Source organism: Abramis brama (assembly GCF_963993115.1).
Source record: "Abramis brama genome assembly, chromosome: 15".
Taxonomy (NCBI): Eukaryota; Metazoa; Chordata; class Actinopteri; order Cypriniformes; family Leuciscidae; genus Abramis; species Abramis brama.
Window position 1 is genome coordinate 12,293,990 of NC_139977.1, and position 18,192 is coordinate 12,312,181.

Sequence of the window (18,192 nt, forward strand, 5' to 3'; positions counted from 1 at the left end):
CCATTTTCCTGGTCCTCACTAGAGAAATTGTTTTATGATAAAGTCTAGTTAGCTTTACAATTTGGAAAAGATTCGGTGCATTTCTAAAAAGTTGAACTGTAATAGTCTACATTTCATTGCACATAACAAAATATTTTTTGATTAAGTCTTAGAGCATATAGCTCACATTACAGAAAACAATTTAAAAAACGATTCAGACCTCAATTGACCTAAAAAGCCATAAATTGATTGATGATATATCATTACAATAAACATGCTCAGAAAATACGTGCGGCCCACCTATCTGACTATCCTATCTGGCCGATGGGCAGCGGGGTTAGGTGGTCAGATAGATGGGCCGCAAATGCTTTGTCGATTTAGAAGACTTCTTTAGAGTCAACCTCATAGAGTCAGGTCCAAATGGGTTAAAATACAAAAGTGTCAACTTTCGGATAAATATGTTAATTTCTGCACTCAATACTTTGTTGGTGCCGGTTTTAGAACAAATTACTGCATCAGTGCGGTGTGGTACAGAGGTCACCAGCCTGTGGCACTGCTGAGGTGTTCTAGAAGCCCAGGATGCTTTGATAGTGACCAACTTAAGCTTATAGAACAGCTATTTTCCGAATACTGTCAGGCTATATTTGATGCCTGTCCCCAAAAGTATAGTAAAACAAACCTGGATATGCATGTGTGCGTGCACAGTCTTGAGCTCAGATATGCTGATAAAATTTATAAAGTTTCCCCTTTAGATGTGCTTGAGGACTTACAGGCTTATGGTCGATGAAGGCCAAGCTGCATTCCTGAATGGTGTGGCAAACCACTTTCACACCGCGGCCATGGCCAACTCTCCAAGTTGTAGGTGGAAGCAAGGCTGGCAGCTCCCTCAGGGCGAGTTCCCCAACACCATCTGTAAGACATAGGTGTCAATACGATGTGGAATGGCATACCTGTGATTTCACAATCCCCGCAATATCATCGCATAAATATCCTGCATATTCCCAGAGTTTCCGCTAGAAAAAAATGGTGCCGGTCGAAGTGACCGGCAGAAGTTTCGTTTTCCGGACATTTTGATGATATGCCGGTCAAATATCGCCTCTTAATTAGTCAAGTTGAGGAAAACCGGAGGAAGGCTATGTAACTTAAAAAATGACATAATCAGGCCGAATGCAACATGTTTATTAGCCTAACTTTCAAATAAAAAAACGGAAAAAAAAAACACGAACGTCCGATTGGCGTCAATCAACGGCAATTGTTTTTACTATGGTTTCACATTCATAGTTTAACAAACCAATCCCCCTTCCCCACATAGAATATCTGAAGCCTATTGTTTTTACTCAAGCAAACTTCCCAGTGTCTCTCCACAACCTGCAATGCGCATAAGCCGCGTAACCTAGGCGACTTCGCTGCTTCGTCTTGATCCGATTCTGCAGCGAGAACTAGGGGTGGGGGAAAAAATCGATTCTTAGATGCATAGCGATGCGGGATGTGGAAGATTCTGAATCGATTCACAAATGTCAAAAATCGATTTTCAAAAAAAATAAAAAAATTTTGTTTCTAAAAACTAATATTGACGGAACGCAAAAGGGCGTGCACAACAGAGTCGCGCACTTAACAGAAACGCATGATGGCTGAGCGCCAAATTCGAACGTCACCCTCTTCGTTAAAAGCTAACGTATGCAAAATGGGCAATTTCATTGTGACCTATTTAGTATTTTTTGTATGAGAGCTGCTTTCTGTATTGTTTAGTTTTCACATCAATATGCTGTAAACCGATCTGTATGCAATATGTGCAATGCCAGTCACAAAAAGTTACATTTTGACTGTGCTCTCTGCAGATGTTCATTCACTTTCTTTGTATAAGCTGTTTTTGATTGTGGTATACAGCAAACATTTCAAGTCATAACTCTTTATTATTTAGTTGTGTATAAGAGCGGCTTTGTATGTTACTAATTACTAATTATTCAGAATATGCGTAAGTCCACAAGCATTATATGCTTCTGTTACATAATTCTATATTTTTGAACGAAAACTGTTTGTGATTTTGCTACAGCAAAATGTTTTTTGTCTGAAGGATTATATTGCTCATTGGAAATAACAAGAGGATGTTGGTTAGAAGTCTATTATTAAGAATATGCTGAAGTTTGTATTAATTTACTACAAGTACGCTGCTAGTACAGGCACACATTTATTTTCCTGTTGGTTCTTGTTGGGACAAATGCTGGCAAATGTAACCTTACAATTGACTTGCCAAATCACTTCCATTTGTTTTATTAATAAAATTAATATAGGAAGTATTGGAAGTAAGTTCATTATGGGTCATCATAAATACTTTGCTTTAAAAGTACCAAGTAGTAAAAAAATAATTTAATAATCGTTAATAATCGATAATCATTACTCCCTTTGAATCGTGATCGAATCGAATCGTGAGGTGCCTAGAGATTCCCACCCCTAGCGAGAACCCCCTCTCTGCAGGAACACTCGAGACCCATTTTCTACTATGGTTTTGTACGTTTCTTCATTCGGATCTATTTGCGATCCATTTCATTCTAAATAAACAACGCAGTTTATATGGTTCATCCTTGTTTCATTATTCATTAAGATAATAATTAATAAATTAATAATTATCAGTGAACTTGATAAATGTTGCAGATATGTTTTGCTATGCATGCACAAACAAATGCCTTTCAACTTATGTGTGCAAAATTCAGAATAAAAAGAATGTGCAGCAATTTGTACAAATAGAGAGTCTAGGTCTACTATACGTGTTGTAGCCATTAAATAAGCTCATTTAGTTTAATATTTGTTAAAATATTATAATGTTATTTTTTAATTTATGTTGATTATGAAAAGTGAACCGCACGAGTAGGATAGGATGCGCAATATCGAGAGACATGGAGCGGGTCAGACATGATTTTGACCACTTCATTAAGTTTGGTTTCAAAAATAGCAAGGAGATATTTTAATTGTTTATTAATAAACTAGTGTTTTCTGTGTGGCTGCAAAGATGAAGTTGACGATGCTGACTCGCCACCTTCGCCAAAGACTTTTTTGAAGTGAATTTCGTTTTGTATAAATTGTATCTTAATTTTTATAATTTTTTAATCAACCAATTGCCTGGATTTAATAAATAAGCAGCAAATATAGCAGACGATAGGCCTAATCATGCAGGCGCCGGCACGGTCACTTATTGCTCGTGAACGGGAGCGCATCTCATCCTAATTTAACGAAACTCAGCGTAGGCCTCACAGACATGAAATATATCTTAAGAAAGCTTGAAATGTCTTTTTAACAATTTAAAACGAAAAGAAATAGGCTACTCTCTGATTATGTAATCCATGATGTGCATTTCTCTCTATAGGCGCGTTCATAAGGAGATGGCGATCGTCAACTTCATCTTTACAGCTGTTGTTGCTGTTAATAAACTAAAAATAATAGGCCTATAATTGTATTAAACAATAAATTAAATGAAATTGTAATTGTATTAAAAAAGCAACAAAAAAAATCCTGTTTAAGTTTTTTTTTTTTTTTTTTACGCATTAACCCCTTGACGCCTGAATTTATTTACAATTAAATAAAAAAATGTATTATGTGTGTTTCTGGCTCCAAGCTGATGCTAAATTAAGTTGAGATTGTTAATTTGTCTATACCATATAGAATAGATATAAATTTAGGTATGTTGCAAATTAGCGACAACAGGCATTTAGGGTTATTTTTTTTACAAAATGGTAAAATTAATAAAACACATTTTCCCATCTCAGGTATGTAGATTTTATTCATGGCACAAAGTTGTTAGAACTTATAAACTTTAATTGACAAATTAATGAATCTTGACAACAGCAAGAAACAAAACACTCTCCTACTCCCTAACATTGACAGTAGTTTTTATACATTTCATGTTGCACTCTGTTTAACTCTTTCCTTGTTTCTCCAGTGCATACATTATATATTCTTATAGTGTTATATCCTAACATGCTATTTTTTGTGGGAAAAAAAAAGAATATATATATATTTTTTTGGCTGAAACCATCTAAATACAGCATTATTATATGTAGCCATTATAGCCCAATCCAGCCGTTATGGACGAATGTCGCGAATTTGCTACAAACCGAAATCTACAAAGTACGTAAAAAATATTCGTCACATGAAGTCTATATGAATAACATAGCTATAGAGGCAATCAATAAGCTGGTACATATTTTTATCTTAGCACAACTTAACTCATTTTGGGCAATTTCTCCACATTTGCGCCCTTGATATGCGGATTTTGCAAACCAAAATATTAGCTTCCGTGAACCGGATGTAGTTCCCACTCCGACCGCTCCTACGAGAAACCAGTGCGTGCAAAAGGTTCCTAGGTATGTATCGAATGTGCACAAACAGGCATTGGGGGAAAACACACGCTATCTCGCCTGCAGTCTGAAAGGAAGGGGTTTGTTGCAAATTCGCAACAGTCGGCGTTAAGGGGTTAAATTCAGGTAGGCTACTGAGTCACTGTCCTCAGTGCCCAGAAAAGCGCTGAAACGGAGATGAAGGGGAACCCGTTTTTATTTTTTATTTTATTTTAACTGGCCCATCCAGTTTTCTGGAGGCCGACCTACAATCAAAATCCTGGCGCCGTTAGTGCTTCGCAGCGGTCTGATATCAAGAAATAACAGACCGCATTCCACATTGGAATTCAACCAAGCCATGTAATAATGTTTAATAACTTTCAAACGGTAGAGCCTGTTCCTTTATAACATAGCCAAAGGTCGGTGTATTTTTGCTTTATACATTTTAGGCTTATTCTCAAATTCAGATTGTGTTAGGGGGGCGGGATTATTAGGCAATTTTAATCTGACAATTTGACCGGAGATATTTAATTTTGTCGGACATTTCATTTTTTTTCCGGCCAATGTCCGGTAATTACCGGACAACGGAAACCCTGATATTCCATCGCATTTTTTAAGAAAACGTGCCACATAATCAAGGATTTTTGCCCGTTTTTCTGGAGGGACTGGTTAATGCTATTAGTTACACCGGTACCGCTGTGTTGACTCTGCTGTGAAAACTTGGCCTTTTTTGTACCCAATTAGCATAAAGAGGCTGACGGATTTATTTAACTATTCCTATGATGATATCACTCACTATTCTCTATTCACTAAGGGCCCGTCCACACGGAGACGCGTTTCGCTGTATACGTATACATTTTTTATCGTATTGGCGTTTCGTCCACACGGATCCGGCGTTTTCGGAGACTGAAACCGCTATTTTTTGAAACCGGGTCCCAAGGTGGATAAATCGGAAAACGCCGCCCTTGCGTTTTCGTGTGTACGGCCAATCCGTACATTTTGTGAAACGATGATGTCATCACCCCACGTGTCGACTAGTCAGACACCGCACGTAACAGCAACAACTGCGGACGATATGCTTGTATAAAAATATACTATAATGCTGCAGAAGAAGCTATAGCCTACTGAGCCTATTTTATTCTTTTATTTATTTACATATAGCTATTCTTATTTTACTTATTTATTTCTATTTTCTTCATTATATGGTGCTGGTCTGTTGTCTGATTAAGACATTTCATATTTCATATTTATTATTTTTAAAAATAATATTCGACGATCGCTGGGAATTATTCAAAAAACGCACTAACCAGCAAAACATTCCACTCCGACATTTATCTGTATTTATCTGTAGGCCTACTTGTAGCCATTAAAGAAAATGTATTTAGTTTCATATTTATGCTTAAATAATGTTATTTTTTAATTTCATCAATGTTGAGTGAGTAATCATAAGATATATCGGGAGACATAGGCCTAATTTTGACCCCATTAAGTTTCGTTTTGTATAAAGCCTTTCTTTAAAGTGAATTTCGTTTTGTATAAATTGTATCTTAATTTTAATCCATGTTTAATCCGGATTGCCTGGATTTAATCAATAAGAAGCAAATAGCAGACAATCAAGACATGGACGTGCCGGCGCCATATGTCTTGCATTGCTCGTGAACGTCCTCGCTGTATAAATGAACTGAAACTCAGAAATATATATATATATATATAGAGGCATATTTAGAAAGCTTGAAATAACTTTTAAACAACATAGAACAAAAATTCTAAATGAAAAGAAAGTTAAGAAACATATAGCTATGTAGGCTAATCCGTATCAAGTGTGCATTTCTCTAAATGTCACGGTCATAATACTGCGAAGGTGGCGAGTCAGCATCGTCAACTTCATCTTTGCAGCCACACAGAAAACACTAGTTTATTAATAAACAATTAAAATATCTCCTTGCTATTTTTGACACATTCATATTTGATTACTTTTGCCGGTTCTTTGTGCAAGCTTTATGCATCCGCTATATGTCATATTGCGTCCGTTCATATTGTTCAATATTTTCAATATAAGTTATAGGTAAAAAAAGACCTATAAAAGAAAAGAAGCAGCTACTGTGCCTATTATTATTGTATACAGTGCACACGGTTTATCCATAGGGTTTATGCCATTGAAAGTAGGCTATAAGAAAGATTTATGCCTTATGCGCGTGCTTCTTCTCCGCGTTTTTTGCCATCTCTGTGGCAGAATTAAAGCGCCACATACTGGACTGGCATGTATAGTACATCGTTTTGAGTCGGTTTCAGTGGTTTCGTGTGTACGCAGATATTTCTTGAGACAACGCCGTGTTTACGGATTTTTTTTTTTTTGAACGAGGAAAAAAAAACATCGGATAGGGAAGCTCTGGCTTCGTGTGGATGTGGCCTAAGTCACTATTCTGGCCAAAATGATGTGAAAAGTTTTTGGTCAAAAAACTTCAAAAATGTTGGAAAGAGGAATGCTAACCCCCAGGATCTTCTCAGCATAGATGGGTAGCCATGTTTCAAACAACTTTGATGCAGCATCCCAATGCAGGACAAGAAAGTTCTGTGCAATCTATAAAATGGAAAACACATTTTTAAAACCAATTCAATGTAGCACACTAATAAAACGTTTTAAACAATGCATCCTCATATTCAAGATCATATTTTCCTATACCTACCATGCCTTTGGTCATCAGGCGAGGGAACTCTTCAAGGATCTGATCGATGGTCCAATTGTTGTCCCTAATCCACTTGGCCCTGTAGACAACCGTGTTCTGCATGTAGGTCTCTATCTGGCTGAGGGGCTGAGAATTGTTTCTCAACCATTATTTAAGCTGTGACACACGTTCGTCTGATATGGTACATTCTGTAAAAAAGAAAGTTGTCAGTCACTGAAATATGATTGTTTTGCTTCATCAAATAATTATTCCGTTTAATAAATACCTGGTATGAGAGCCCTTGCAAGAGCGCCATCAACTTAAGTTATACAAAATATAGAGAAAACAATCCTCCCTCTCTCTATACAATTCATATGACAAATTGCATAACGTTACATGTAAATTGTCTATGTTTTTACTGCACAATAATATTTGTGGCTGCTCACTGCATAGGGCACAGACATATATTTCTTAATGTTACAGGCCCCGCGCAGAAGGCCAAGTAACGTTAGAGAGACAGTTCTGCAAAATACGTGCATCCGATCTTTATATGTATACATAACTTAAACCAAACACAAATAAAAGTAAACTCATAATGAACACTATAACCTTGTAACTGGAGTCAATTTGAATCGAATTAAACGCATTTCACAATAACCTCGTGTGTTACAGCGTTCACAAAATGGCGGACAGTCTGCATAGACCTATATTCAACATCACAACCCCGAACGTCATTAACGTTAACTTACCCGAAATATCTGCGGTATGAACATATACATTTACATTACAGATCTCGTGTGCATATTATCAAGTTGTTGTAACAATAGTACGTGCAAAATAACAGGACAAATTGATGAAACAGGAGACACCGCGTCACGTCGCACCAAATCCTCAGAAGATGTGAGGGGGCGCAGGCGCGCACAGAGTCCTCCTTTCAGTTTTCAAAATTGTCCCGGTTTCTCACCCAGGGATTAAAGTGAAAAAAATTCTTCTGACTGAAATTTTTTTTTAGGCCAAGTCATATTCCTTTAACTTTTTACATAGTCGAGACCAATAGCGTTTTAAGGGGAGACGTTTTAAACCGCTTTAATATTGCCAGTAGGCATATTTTAAAAGCTATTTTAATCTATGAAAACGAGGCAGGGAGCATGTAGGCTACTGTAGAGCACGAACGGCAGCATTGTGACTAGCTTCTGATTGATGGTGACCTAGCACTTTTTTGCCATTATTGCCATATTGAAGTCTCCTGTGACATACTGTGCAAAGACACGTACCTGGCTGTTTGATTTTTTTAGTCCACAAACTAAAAGGCTTGCCATTCTCCCCCCATTTCGCTAAGCCTTTCCCTTTACTTAAACTTTCGTTAAGTAAAGGGGAAAATATTATATATAGGCAAATTATAACACGTTAACACAAAATTTGTTAACACACACAAGTACTTTTCCCCTTTACTTAACATAAATTGTAAGAATATAAAGACTAGTAATAAATAAACATTAGGCCTATGCTAAAGCTATTAAATAGCAGTCCCAAACTAGTTTTTGTTAATACAAAGTTGGTATGAGCCACTACAGTCATTTAAAAATATAAAAAATAATACAAAGAAAAATAGTGGCATTTTGGGGTTAATATGGAAACGACAGTTACCATGGCGAATACACAATATTAACAATAACTGTTAATGAAACATGGAAACTGCTCCTGGTGAATAGAATGAAAATCATCCCTGCATTACTTTTATTTCGGGTAATTTACAACGTAACGGCGTTGCATGCTCGTATAGTTTCTTTTGCACTAGCTTGATCAGTGAGGCGATACAGCGCGCGCCGCTGCATTTGCGCGTGCAATTGAGTGTGCGCTACGAGAACAGTATAACGGCTGACAGGACAAGAAAGTCCGTTTTTCTGAGGTGAAAAACTATATTTCAGCGTATACTCATGTCACTGCCTGGTAGTTCCTATTGTGCTGGGTTTTCTGAAGTAGTCATGATTCGCCTCTAACATGCTCTAATAAACACGCATGCAGAGTGGAAAAGGAGGAGCGGAGGCGCGGGGAGCAAGGATTACAGCGCAAACTATATCGATATATGCGATATGGTCTAATTCCATATCGCATTTCAAAAATATATCGATACATTTTTTACATCGATATATCGCCTAGCCCTACCTGCATTATAAGTGTGTCCATGGTAACTGAAATATAGTTATTCTAACTCAGCGCACAACTGTAGCCTGACATGCACTTTCCGTGAGCGGTAATTGAAAACCCGGAGTGGACCATGAGCGAAGTGATTACAGAACGCTTAGAATGGAGAGAGGAACGTGCTTTTGCTCCACTCCAGGCTTTGATCACATCCCCCTCAGTAGGGTGAATACACCTCGTCTTTCCTTAATTTAAGACCTATTCAAACTAAAATTAAGACATTTATTACACTTTTTGAGAAATGAAATCCTATTTACGGCCTTAAAATTATTAAAAGTGAATTTAAGACATTAAGGACAGACTGGAACCATATTGACGGAAATCCGTCATAGACCTGCTGCAATTAACGGAAATCCGTCGTAGCGACGGAGAACTTTAATCCCTGCTCACCACAACAGACTATATTCTTACACTAATCCTGTAATGAATTACTTTCAAGTCCCACATCTCCACATGAATAAAAATAAACGTTTGCTTAATGTATAACACCTTACGAAAAATGTAATTCAGACCAAACGAATAAGCAGGCTATCCGTGCTGATAACGGCTAAATGGCTAACGTTAGCTACGTTGTTTTGTTTTTTTGTTTTGTTTTTTTTCCCCACAAATTTTATTAACAATTTTGTCAAAGTACAATTTTAACACGTATATGAAATTGAATCAATATACAGCTTCATATATCTGATCTTAACAAGGTGAACAAAATAAGAGACAGGAAAAGATCCTAAATAAAATAGAAAAAAATAAATAATAACAAAACACATAGATACATAAATGAAAAACACTTAGGGGGTCTGCTTATACATTAAAGTTAAAATAATGAAATAATTTGATTGTTTTGTTTAATTTGTTGTTCTTTTTTTTAAAAAAATTTCAATGCTGTTCCAATATTTTTTAAGGTCTGTAATTTTGAAATTGTAAAAGGAGGGTTTGCTGCTTTGCCAAATCATTTTGTGCAGATAATATTTCGCTAAAATAATAATTAAGTTAATTACATACTTTTCATTGGCTGATAAATTTGTCTCAGTGACTATAAGAAGTATTTCAAATTTGCTTAGAGAAATATTCTTTTTTATCTTTTGGGAAATAAATCTTTGTAAATGAAACCAAAAGGAAGCCACAAGGGGACAATCAACAAAAACATGCTCAATGGTTTCTCCTTCACAGCCACAGAATGTACAAATGTTACACACAGTTGGAAAAAAAGTACAGATGTTTGCTTTTGAAGGGTAATACCTGTGAACAATTTTGAATAAAACTTCTTTGATTTTATTTACAATAATATACTGATGAGGTAGCAGGAAGATCATGTTCCATAATTTCTTGTCCAGTAAAGTCCATCGATGTTTACATATAGGAGTACTGGCAGGATCAAGTATGTTTCTAATAAAAGTATTGTTACATCTCTTATCTGTAAGAGGAATTCCAGAAATAGCAGGAGAACCGACTGTTACAGATAGAGTAGTATCTGTCTGTATACTCTGCGCTAAAGAAACAAGACTAACAGGAATAGACTCAATCACCATTTCGAATTCTTCTTGAGATGTATCAATTCCATATTTTTCCATGAAGTGCTCATAAGAATAAAATTCATTTTTTGTATTTAGCAGATTGTTTACTGTATTCAGATTACTTATAAACCAATTATTCAGAAAGAGTGTTTTGTTTTTGTGTAGTATATATGCATTGTTCCAAAGAATACAGTTGTGAGGGGAGAAATTGTGTTTAAAGATAAGATTCCAACATAACAAGGCTTGTTTATGAAAATTGCTTAATTTCACTGGGAGTTTTCCTACCGAAAAAGGACATATCAATAGAAAGTTAAGACCACCAATAGTTTCAAATAAGATGTTTGGAATAATATTCCACATACTATTTGGACACTTAAGGAATCTTTTAATCCAGTTGATTTTTATAATTTGGTTAAATGAAGTAAATGTCAGTACATTCAGACCACCTTCAGCCAGAGGGTTTGAGAGAACAGACCTTTTAACCTTGTCAGGCTTATTCTTCCATATAAATTTGAAGAGAATTTTATCAAACTGGGAACAAGTGGATTTTGGAACATCTAGAGATGAGAAAACATAAGCTGCTCTTGACATCCCTTCTGCCTTACTTAACAGAACTCTGCCATATATGGAGGATAGATATCTGGCAGACCAACAATTAAATTTGGTTTTGATGGTCTGAGTCACCGGGAGCATATTTAGGTCCAGAGTTTCTCTAGGATTTCTCGATATTTTAATACCAAGATAAGTTATAGTGTTTTTGAGCGGGATATTACATATTTCAGATTGGCTGCTGTCTTTTAGGGGCAGAATTTCACATTTTTTAACGTTTAGTTTTAATCCTGATACTTTTGAGAACTTAGATATTGTAGATAAAGCTAGGGGTACTTGTTCGATATTTTGCAAAAATAAAGTAGTATCGTCTGCAAGTTGTGAGATTTTGATTTCTTTTTCAAGTATTCCAATTCCCTTAAAAGGAGTTTGTAATATCAAATAATTCAATATTTGGGCAACAAGCAAGAAGATATAAGGGGAGGCTGGGCATCCTTGGCGTACCCCTTTTTCTACATTAAATCTCTGAGATGTTCCATACATGAGTTTAACTGAGCTATTGTTATTTTTATAAAGTGTTTTCATTGCTTTAATGAAGAAATTGCCAAAATTTAAGAAGGATAGGGTGTCTAATATGAATTTATGACTAATTGTGTCGAATGCCTTCTGAAAATCTAGAAAAAGAATAATTGGGTCTCCAGAGAGCAGGTGACTGTAATTTACCAAGTCCAAAACTAATCTAATATTATTAGAAATGTGACGTCCAGGCATGAAGCCACTTTGAGATTCGTGTATAATGTCGTTTATTCCATATTTTAATCGTTTGGCTAGTACCGACGCCAATATTTTGTAATCATTGTTTAATAATGTAATACCACACCAATTATCAATCAATAGACTGTCTTTATTAGGTTTTGGGACTAACGTTATTAGGCATTGCTTCATTGAGTGGGGTAATTCTTCATCACTCAAGGCTTCATTATATACTGCCAAAAGAAATTCGGATGTTTCATCAAGAAATGCTTGGTAAAATTCACTTGTAAGGCCATCATTTCCAGGTGATTTGTTGAGTTTAAGATGTTTTATTCCCCATTTTATTTCCTCAATAGATAACAATTCATCACATTCCTCTCTGAAAGTGGTACTTGCTTTCTTGACATCTACAAGTGAATTAAAAATAACAGATGACTCAGTACATATGTCCATCTTGTGAAGATTAGCATAATATACAGACACAAACTTGGATATAATATTATAATCATCTGTTATGGAACTACCTACTTTTAGTTTAGTTAACGAACTTCTTTCCATATTTCTTTTTTCAATGCCAAAAAAATATTTTCTGTTTTTCTCTCCTTCTTCAAACCATTTTAGTCTTGATTGTATGAATGCCCCTTTAGCTTTTTCCTTATAAATTTCATCCAATTCTGTTTGAAAGCAGTCTAACTGCAAAGACTGTTCATTATCTGTTGAATTTAGAATGATGTCTGAGATACCTTTGATTAAAAATTCTATTCTTGCTCTTTTTCTTTTAGTTAAGTCTTTGCTGAAACTAATGGCATATTTTCTGATTTCGTATTTGAGCAATTCCCATTGTTTCCCGTATTCATCTACAGAGACTGCTAGTTCCCAATGTTGTTTTATAAGTTTTTTTATAAATTCTGTAAAGTTTTTGTTATTTAACAAAGCATTGTTAAATTTCCAATAATTGAATTTGTTTATTTTATTTTGCTGTGACCAATTTAATTTGAGGAAAAATTGTTCTATGATCTGTCATTATAGTAGGACAAATTTTAACTTCTGTGACTTGTTTCTCCATGTCATTAGAGATCAGCCAGAAGTCGATTCGAGAGCAGCGTGATAGGTCATTGTTGTTCCATGTATATTGCCTCTCTATTGGATTGCGGTGTCTCCATATGTCTACTAAGTTTAATCTTGTACAAAATTTGGTAAGACTGTTTTCTCTATCTCTAGCTTTAGAAGGGTGTCTGCAGGTCCTGAGACCATACCATATTAAAGTCCCCTCCCAAAATAACCTTGGCTGAAGGGTATTTGTAGGTGAGGGAATTAATAATATTTTCAACCTCCTCTAATAAGTGACAGTTTATTAAGTCAGTGTTATATAAATGTTCCCTAGTAAAACAAAATTCGTATGTATTTCCAAGACCAAAAATATATAGTGTCCTTTATCATCAATTATTTTGTCCAAAACCTTTCCATTGAATTTGTCCTTTAATATAGTGACTCCTGCAGACCTATTAGACCCATGAGAAAACCAACTTTCCTTCCCCCATTGCTTTTTCCAAAATGTTTCATCCTCTGAGCAAGAATGACTCTCTTGAAGAAAGACAAAATGTTAGCTACGTTGTTAGCCAAACCAACCAACTAGCCTCGACATCGACAATATACAAATAGTACTTTAATAGGTAACGCAACACAGACAATGTGAATTAGACATTGTTGTAGAGTGAGCTTTTGGTAGATTGACCTGTAGGGGCAATCTAATGCAGTTTGACTTTGGCTTAAGAGTAGCAAAGAAGAACTTGTTAGTTAGACGTGTGTTGCATAGACAGTAAAGGTGTGTTGCTGTAAATGGATCTGTTTGACAGAGGGCTCTACGCACAATAGAAACAGTACGATGCATTTAGGCTGTTTCCATGCATATTACACTACTTTTTTAAAGTTATTATTTACATTTTTGTAAGTGAAAGTTGTGTCCAAAGAAAAAGAAAAAAAACTCAATTTATCCATTTTCTACTGGACAAACCTCACACCCACGCAGTCTTAGAGCTCAGTTTGGTGCCCCTGGTGGGAATGGCTTCACTGGGGGCTCAAATACATCAGGAGAACTGAAAGAAATGGCAGAACCGGACAGCAACCAATTTTCTTCATTATTCTTTTCATTTTCTGTTTATTTTATTAGTTCTATTTAATTTCTTCATTATTAGATGTTAACTACTCTATTATAGATGCATACACACACACTCACCAGCCACTTTATTAGAGGACACTTGAGTGTTAGTGAACTGATGATCTGAGATGATTTGAGCTTTGTGACTGTGCATTATCCTGCTGGAAGTATCCATCAGGAATAATCAACAGATTAATGGATTATCGTAGTTGCAGCCCTAGATATTATGAATTATTATATTATTTAACTAGCCAATATTAGTGGATGCAGACAATAAATATTTATTGATTTGCAAGTTAGCAAACATAACACAGTAAACAAAGCATATACTTGCACGCTTTAAAATAAATCAAAATGATTTGTTCATTTTCTTTTGTTATAGGAGAAAAATCAAATTGACGATCACTACATAAATCTAAGCGTAACCTACAATGTGTCTTTGCTTTCTTCTTTTCAGCTGCTCAATGTTTCTAGAAAGAAACTTTAAGTTTGGTGACACCCTTGGTGTCTGCAATTACAAAGACACAGGTTAAAAAACGAATTCATTTTATAATTTGAGCAGATATATTGTTTTATTTGGTCAGCTACTGGACATTTACCAGGCTAGAAAAAGAACAAGAAAAGTCAATGCAAGAATGGTATGTTCACTTTAAAGATGAATTTCAACACACAGATTCATTCATGAACCCAGTTCCTAACAGTGATGCTAGCCTTAACAAACACAACTACATACACACAAAGATGATTAATATATATATATACATACACAGGGGCAGTATTTCAGATACATGTATTTAAAATACATATTTGAAATACAAAATACTATTTTGTATTTTAAAGCCTTTGGAAAAAATCAAATGTAATTTGTATTAAAATACATTTAAGATGAGTATTTTTGTATTTTCAAAATACATAAAATACTTTTTGCCAGTCAACCTCTTTATCAGGGTATTGATTTTGTGCATCAACTAGTTCAGACATTTACTAGCTCAACATTGGATCAGCGATTTTTTTTAAGAGGAGAATGTCATGATCAATTCTACTTGTTGATTAAAGTTAAAATAGTGCATTATTCACTTCAGTTAACATGAAAGAATAAAAGAAAGAATAGTTGATTTTTATCATGTTAGGGCTGGGTGATATGACACTACATATAGCGATGATATAAAGTTTGAATTGATGGAACTTTTTCTAAATCGTTTACATAGATGGGCCTATTTGTGGAGTAAGCAAATATCCGTGCAGCTTTTAGTGGGCAGGAATAATTGGAACGTTGGAGTGGAAAAAGAAGCACTGATGAATGATACTCCAGAAAAATCTTCAGCTTTTAGTTTTATTGTACATAAAAAATAATAATCAAAAAGTAATAGACTACATTGTAACCAGAAATAAGTATATAAATGGCTGCTATTTTACATTTATTTGTAATTGCCAGAAAGAAAGAAAGAAAGAAAGAAAGAAAGAAAGAAAGAAAGAAAGAAAGAAAGAAAGAAAGAAAGAAAGAGAAAGAAAGGGCAGAGGTGTGGTAGGAATGAAAAGTCAATAGGCCTGTAGTTTCTTCATTCCCTGCACTGGATGGCCAATTTCACATGTATTTTGTGTATTTTCAAAATACAAAATACTGTATTTGTATTTAAATACATATTTTCACATGTTTACATTTAAATGATCCCAAGCATTATATGTCAGTCCAGTAGATTAAAAATCAACACAATTGTTTCTGAAGCCTTGAAGCCTGAACGCACTTGCTGCAAGCTCTTCACAACTCTACAATTTGGTAAGTCTTAGTGATTTGTGGTACTTCTTGATTCATTATCATGGAGCAGCGTCGGTCACGAAGAATCAGGGCTCTCACCACACGCCTGAGGGAATTGGTGGAGGAGGGCGTCTCTTCCAGTCCGGAACCTTGTGAGCTTCCACAGCTGGCAGCTGTAACGTTGGTCAGGTCAGATCACACTTACAGCTGCATCTCTGGCAAAGCTCGAAGACCCACGGGTTTGGAAGAACGCTACGTGAAGAACGCTGCTGTCCTTCCTGACATCCGTCCAGCCATCCGTCCAGCAGTCTCAGGCTCTTCAGTGGACGCGCGTCAGCAGGATGAGCCTGTCTCCATCCACGGCTACAGCGTAGAGGCCTACCAGGACATCTACCGCTCTGTGGTGGAGCCCATGCTGAAGACACGCAGTGGCCGGCAGCGTCCCTACAGCCTTAAACTTGGACGGAAGATCAAGCAGCGACTGTGGGAGGCTCTCAACCGCCCTTCACTGGAGGAGACGGAGCATCCTGATGGACGTGTCCGGATCACCGAGAGCTTCGCCACAACCAGCAGAAGCTTAGCTCCTCGAATCGACGTGGACATCAGTGAAGAGCCCCTGCCCGAGGAACCCCGAAGAAAGAAGCCCAGACACTGAGTCATCACTGTGTCACATGGAGCCCGGAGTATCACAGCGGGACCTGTATGTAAATACTGTATATAGTTACAGAGCAAGTTTATAGTTTTATGAGTAAGTTTTATTTTGTAGAGTAAATTTAGAGTTTTATGAGTAACGTTAAGTTTTATTTTCTAGAGGTGTTTTGCACATTGTTGTTGTGAGGTTGTCAGGATGTTTTTGGTGATTGTCAAAGCACTGATATGCTGCTCATAGGTTGTTCTAAGTGGTTTTTAGCGTTTTGCTACACGGTTGTTGGGATGTTTTGGATGGTTTCTTGTGTGTTGACATGCGTTTGCCAAGGTTTTTTGCGCGGTTGTTAGCGTGTTGCTGGACTAGACTGTTTTTTCATGCATTGCTATGTGGTTGTCAGGATGTTTAGAGTAGCCTAGTTGGTTGATATGCGGTTGCTTAGGTTAGGGAAGGTTAGGGTCCCTCACACGGTTTGCAGCTTGACGTGCTGTGAGGGCTTGTGTGCATCAGTGATGCTGAGAGCTACGCCACTGGTACTTCACAACTACTGCTAGGGTCACCCATAGTGGACAGGTCTCAGCTGAGATGCCAGACGAAGACAAACCACCTGATTCTGGACAGCAGAAGATTGACCTGATGTTCCTGGCAGAAGATCACTGTCTTGTTACAACGACAACAACATCAGCGGTACCGGAATGGAAGAAAATTCATGATTCAAGGAAAAACTGATTATTTGTGGAAGTCATCAATGGATCAATGGAAGCAACCGATCGAACAGAACAAGGTAAAAAAGTTTAATATTAGCAAAGGCTGCATTCTTTCTTCAGCATTTTTGTAAAAGCATTCGGCCAATTAAATCAGAGGAATGCTAATATTATCATTTCTTACATTCTTGTATATGTATGATAAATATGAAATAATTCTCTTCTAAATTCAGGCACACGATCATATACAGGTAAGCAGAGAAAATGATTAAAATACAACAATTACTATTCACAGGTAAACACTATCACAGTAATCTGAACTTCATAAACAGACACTGTTCTTCTGTTTTGTCCTTGAAAAATAGCTTGATTGTAACTCTACACCCTTGCTTCATTTAGTATACCAGTTCTATGAATATGCAAATTAAGCAGCTCAGAGATCCACTCATTGACAATCACGTTGATCTGATTGGTTACAAGGTAGTTTGTGTTTCACTGCAGTTTTAAGGGGAAAACACTCAGCAGTGTTGCTGACTTATGAATTTGCACATGGTTTGTCTTAAAGCATATTAAAAACACCACAGACATATAAATGTCAGGATGTACACTCGGATAACAAGGTTAGAAGGATTCAGAATAACTTTTAATGGAGCTTTCGTTGGACAGCAGGTAAATTCAGATGCACAAACAGATACTGTGAGAATAACATTGATGAATGATCGTCTTTTCTCTCGTAGATAACGGCAGGCTTGAATGTGGCATGAAACACAATCCGAGGAACACAGAGCATGGACACCAAGGAGAATGTGGGATCTCAGGACGAGTTAAACAGGTAAGTATCACAAGTATCACAGGTAAGTATCACAAGGATGTACTGTGGAAACAGACTGGAACAGTTCAGGAACAATAGTCTGAAATGCACAGAGAGCAGGTTAGT

At 36.4% G+C, this 18,192-nt stretch overlaps 1 long non-coding RNA gene across 1 annotated transcript; it reads right to left on the minus strand.

Moving 5' to 3' along the window:
- Positions 1-6,844: 6,844 nt before the first annotated feature.
- LOC311097697 lies at positions 6,845-7,884 on the minus strand. Its single transcript, XR_014609305.1, has 3 exons — positions 7,807-7,884; positions 6,998-7,185; positions 6,845-6,891 (listed from the first exon to the last, which is right to left on the minus strand). It is a non-coding gene; the product is annotated as an uncharacterized lncRNA (long non-coding RNA).
- Between the last annotated feature and the right edge of the window lie 10,308 nt (positions 7,885-18,192).